This window comes from Lissotriton helveticus, chromosome 9 (genome assembly GCF_964261635.1).
Source record: "Lissotriton helveticus chromosome 9, aLisHel1.1, whole genome shotgun sequence".
Classification (NCBI taxonomy): domain Eukaryota; kingdom Metazoa; phylum Chordata; class Amphibia; order Caudata; family Salamandridae; genus Lissotriton; species Lissotriton helveticus.
The window spans coordinates 341,497,588-341,503,587 of record NC_136070.1 but is presented as its reverse complement, the minus strand read 5'-3'; positions in this window follow the sequence as shown (position 1 = coordinate 341,503,587).

Below are 6,000 nucleotides of genomic sequence, written 5' to 3'. Positions count from 1 at the left end.
GAAGAGAAAAGGAAAAAAGGTGCCTCGTTCTCCTCTGGACATGTGGCGGGACTACCTACAACAGCCCGGGCTGCTGGCTCCTGCCTCTCCTCCGGCTCCCCCATACGTTAAGATTTCCTGACCAAGAGTTGGCGGCCGGGTCCGCCTTATATGGGTTGCCGTTGGTTGGGCGTAGCCGTAACCCTGCCCAACTTTGGAAGGTTCCAGAATGGGGGGGGGGCGAATGTTCTGTTTGACTTTCATTTTTCTACAGTTTTACCGTTATTATTCCTTGTTTGTTGTGCTAAATTAAAAGTTCAAGTTCATTAATGGTCTACGGATTTTGTTTTACCATTTCTTTCTTTCAAGGTTGCTTTTATGCTAAGTTTCTGCTAACAGAGGTTGAGTAACACGGAAACACGTGTAGAGGGATGACGTAGATTTGTACATTACATACACATAAACTCAGACGGGGGACAGTACAAGTACGACATACAAAGACCCAAGACGAATATAAAACAGTTATTGGTCATAATTATCTCTTTCCGTCTGTGAATTTGAAACGAGGCTGGGTTCCCGTCTTGACGTTGCCCGACCTAGGAGAACTTGAGCATGCCGCTGAAATTGTCCTGGCGAAATCTGTGCCATCGGGCATAATCAAACGTGGTGGTTCTGTCTGGTCTGTCTATGTAAGTCGGGTTCTTCTTTGTCTCGCGCTTTTTCTTGTACTGCCGGTCTGTCGTTCCTGTCGGCCCTTTGCCTTTACTCACGCTCAGTAGAGTCGGGCATTGGGCTTTCCAGTGTCCGACATACCTACAAAAAGCGCATTGGTTTTGCCCTAAGTCTGGTCGTCTTTTGCATAGTGTCGGGGGATAAGTTGTGGGTAGCGATGTCCTGGGGTTGTCCTGTCGGTATATTTCTCTATTTGGTTTGTCCTCGTCTTTTCTCTGTCGTTGCATAGCCTCTCTGCGCCACATACCGAGACTGTCGAGCATAATTGGCGTTGTCTTATTATTTCGAAGGGCTATTTCTAACGTTTCTATTTTATCAAGGTCAAAGGATCCTGCCAGTGGCCACTGTTTGTCTTGACTCTCTTCGGTATACCTGTGCCACAATTTATTATAGGCTATGGTGACTAATCCATAGTTTATGAACATGTCCTTATTAGGGGTGCCTTCTAGTGGAGCTATATGGTCCACCTCTAATACGCGGTCCGGGCTAAACAGGCTATTTATCAGTGGGGAGAAGACAGACATGACGGCTCGTAACGAGGGACTAAAAAGTCAGCACTGCCTATCTTATCACTAGGTGCAAAGACCGTACAGAATATTTCTATTCGACGTTGTTTGCAGGCAGTGAATACCTCATGGATCAAAAAAAATGATAATAACCAAACGACCAATAAATAACAATGGGGAGAATGAGTAGGTCCGCAAAGATCTGCGTTACCTACCCTTTTCACTATCTGCAAAAAGGGTGGTCTCTTCCCTGTTTGCAGACAGGGAATCTCCAGGAAACAATAGTTTTGCGAACAACAGTTCAGTTTCAAGTAATTATTGAGTGGGGGAGAAAAAATAAGCACGGCTGCTGCCCTACCTATCCTCCACTGCTTGCAAAGAGAGAGCCCGTTGTTTCTCCGTTTGTAGACAGTGAATCTCCAAATAAAAATAAAAAGAGCAATACTAGTATTTTTGAACAATCAAGCAAACAAGCAATTATTTCGCAACTTGTCGTGATTACACAACCTTACCCGGACCATGTGGACAGTTTCTTGTCTTCCGAATCCAGCGCCCGATCGTCCTCTTTTTCTCGTATTTCTCACGGCACTCCTGATGGTCCCCAGTCAGGACCGTAGATCACTCGAGAGAGGTCTGTTCGGAACTAGTGAAGTTCGGATGATCGGTTGCCAGACGAGGGTCTATTGGGCAAGAGCTCTCCCGATCGTTGCAGTCGTTCACTCTGTCGTCGGGACCTCTCCCACTGGATCCACGAGTCGCTGATGGGCCCCACGCTTGGGACGCCAATTGTAAAAACCTTAAGGCGGGTCGGGGACAATCCATATTTGCCCGGCGGTATTGCCTCTGTGACCCTCTAGTTATTTAATCAAATGAAGAGGCAGGCGCTGGAGACTGGAAAGCAGGAAACAAGGTTTTTTATTCTCTCCGGAGGAGAACACAACGAAACGGACAGAAGGTATCGTTCTGAGGTGCTCTAACTGCATCCCTGAGGCCTGGCCTCTTATACACAAGTTTATCTGTTTATTGCATGTAACACATTCTCGTCGATACTTTGATGTACGGAAAGACATCCTCCGAATCCCCCCTTCCCAGCCCGTTCCCACGCAAGGTTACAGTGGGAGTCCCCGCCCCGTTCACAACAGGTGATGATCATCGCGCAGCTGGATATTCCGCCGATTCACGGAGTGTGTGGGGTTTGATCGGATCTCGTAGGGCGGGGGGCTTTGATCAACCCGGGGATCCCTTGCTGGGGGGAAACTTTCTATTGCACGGGGAGGGGCAAGGAACAGTATCGGCAGAGCTGGGTGTCGGCCTGGGAACGGGGAAGACAAAACGGGCACACGGGGAAGAAGGGGGTTTGCATCTAAGGGCCGGAGATCATGAAAGGGAAGCAGGGAGGTGTCGCGCTGGGAACAGGATGAGGGCCTGGGGCAGAGCAGCGCCGAAGAGGGGTTTATGACTCAAGGCAGGTGCAAGCAGGGGGGTGGTCAGCGTGCAGGCTTAGTGAAGGCGAAAGGCTATGTCAGGGGCCAGCGGCATGCAAAAGGGTTCGTTCTGATCGGGGCATCTAACAAAATGGCGGGCGCGCACGACAAAAGTGTGGCATCAGGGGGAGATGCAAGATGGCGCAGATAATGTTCACCAAAACGTACTAATTTTCAACATTCCATTGTCATCTACTTAAGCCAGCGTTTGCATCCCGAAGACGGATGCCGCCACCTGTGGTAAGGGACGGGGTGTTGGAGTATGAAGTCAAGAGCATTCGGGACTCCCAGATTCGTAGGGGTGTGCTATGGTATCTGGTTTCCTGGAAAGGGTACTCTGTGGAGAATGATTCATGGGAACCATAGCGTAATGTGCATGCTCCAAGGGCTGTGAACTCTTTCCAACGTAGGTTTCCGGCAAAGCCAGGTCCAAGGAGGCTACTTCTTGTCTAGATAAGGCATCTGCCTTAAGGTTTTCAGTTCCAGGTCTGAATGTCACCACAAAATAAAACTCTGCAAAGAAAAGCTTCCAACGCATTGCCTTTGCTTGAGATACCTAGCTGTTTACATATACTGCCTATTGCGGTGGTCAGTGTACACAGTAATTGTATGACAAGCCCCCCACAGGTAATGCCTCCTCTCCTGAAATGCTTTCCTGATAGCCAGGAGTTCTTTTTCTGCAATCGTATAATTTAGTTCTGCTGCAGTCAATTTCTTTGATAGGTAGGCCACTGGATGGAGTTGCCCTGTATTCAGGTCCCTTTGTGATAACATAGCCCCAATAGCCTCGTCTGATGCATCCGCCTCCACCACAAAAGGGTGCCCCAACATTGGATGTGCAAGCACAGGTGCAGTGGTAAAACCTATTTTAAGATAAGTAAAAGCCTCCCCTGCCTCACTAGACCAAACGAAGGGTACCCATTTTCTCTACAATCTAGTGATCGGGACAGCCACTTGGGAGAATAGGAGAATAAACCTGCGGTAGTAATTTGCAAAACCAAGAAAGCTTTGCACCTCTCTAACATTTTTCGGAACAGGCCATTCCTGTACCGCCTTCACCTTCCGCTCGGCCATCTGCAACCCCTCTGGACTCAGCATCACCCCTAGGAACTCCACTTCAGTCACACAGAACTCACATTTGTTTAATTTCACAAACAAACTGTGTTCACGCAATCGCTCCAACACCTGACATGCCTGTTCCCTATGACACGCCTTAGTGGTGGAATAAATCAGGATGTCATCGATGTAGACCACAACGAAGTGATCCACATACTCCTTCAAAACATCGTTCAAAAAGTATTGGAAAGCCGCGAGGCGTTGCAGAAGCCGAACGGCATAACCAAATATTCATATAATCCGTAACGAGTTTTGAAAGCCGTCTTCCACTCGTCCCCATCACGGATTCTTACCAAGTGATAAGCCCCTCTAAGATCTAACCTGGTGTATATCTGGGCCTCTCTCACTTGGTCCAACAGCACTGAAATGAGGGGCAGTGGATAACGGTTGCGAACAGTATTCTTGTTCAACATCCTATAGTCCACACAGGCCCTCAAATCACCATTGGCTTTCGCAATGAAAAAACAACGGGGAGGCTGCCGGGGAACGGGAAGGTCTAATAAAACCAATAGCCAAATAATGGTCTAAATACTCCCGCAAATGCTTAGTTTCTGGTACTGATAAAGCATACACTCGGCATGAGAATATAGTAGCCCCTTCCACCAAATCTATGCGGCAGTCATACTCCCTGTGAGGAGGCAACTGTTCTGCTCTGACTTCACTGAAAACATCTCTGTATGAGTAATACTCCTCTGGTAACACCGTTTCCTTCTCCACTGCTGTGGCCACCAAGAACGGAGAGGCTAATGATGCCACCCTTGAAGGTGAACTAGAAACCAGATGAGCCTTACATTCATCCGACAAAAACTGCAGAGATTTTTCCCTCCAGTCTATAGAAGGATTGTGGAGACATAACCAGGGCATTTGCAAAATGATCTCATATTGTGGAGCACCTATGATATTTAATGTTAACTTCTCTGTATGCTGCCCACCATTTATGTCAATGGATAGTGCCTCAAGGTCCGTACGTTCGATGATAAGACCAGACTTTAGGGGCTGCCCATCAGCTGCTAATACTTCTTCGGGTTTCTCTCTGGGCACCCTGGATAAATCCAAAAGGTTCACAAGACCATTATCTATGAAATTTCCTGTCGCCCCGGAATCCACCATAACCAAAACCTGATGGGATTGTTGTTTGCTTTCGAGACTCATATGGAGCACTATATGTCCCTCAGTGTCTCCTGTGACCGATGAGTACAGCGAAGGGAGTTTCCCCCTTTGATAGTACTCTCATCAGCCTCTGAGTATTCAGAACACTCTAACTCTTTAGTGGTAGCAGATACTGCCACTTTCTTATTCCTTGCCCAAGTATTAGAAGATTTAGGTTTAGAAGGGCATTCCTTAACATAATGTCCCTTCCGTCCACAATACATACATAATCCATGGACTCTCCTGCTCTCACGTTCTTCTCTAGTAAGAGTAGCTCTTACAGCTCCTATTTCCATGGGTTCAGTGGCTGTCTCAGGAGTACTCATTGACTTACGAGGAACCCTATCATATCTGAAAGAACCTCTCTCGTTCTTTCTTCTGTCCCCCCCTCTTTCTGTGATACGACTATCCAGACGTAACGTCAAGTTGATCATGTCTATACAGGTGGTAGGTTGTGGATCAATCTAGGCTATCACGTCTTTCATCTCCTCACGTAACCCCTGGTAAAATAAGGACATGCGCTTCTCCTCAGGCCATTCAGTCTCAGCCACCAACTTGTTAAAAGTGGTTAAGTATGTAATCAGATCCCCCTTTCCTTGTCTTAAATCAAGCAATTCTTGGTCTGCAATAAAGGTAGTGGCCCTACGATCAAACACTCGCTCAAACTCAGCCCGAAAAGCGGTCCAATCGGATGAGACAGCGTCATGATTTCTCACCAATGGCACTGCCCAGTTTGCTGCATCACCTACTAAATATGAAATGGCGAATGCCACCCTAGAATGATTGTTTGGGAATGAGGCTGGTTTACAGGAGAAGTGTAACATCACTTGTGTAAGAAAAACCTGTATCTTGCGAGGGTCCCCTGCGTATCTTTCAGGATTCGCCAATGAAATGGGTCGGGGTATAGTCACCTGTATCTGAGAAGCTGTCGAGGAGGCGTTAAAAGAGTTTCTAGTCAATTGTTCCACCTTATCTTTCAAGGCAGCTGTCTCTTCTTTAGAAGAGGCCAACTCTTGCTGAACCCAAACCAAGTC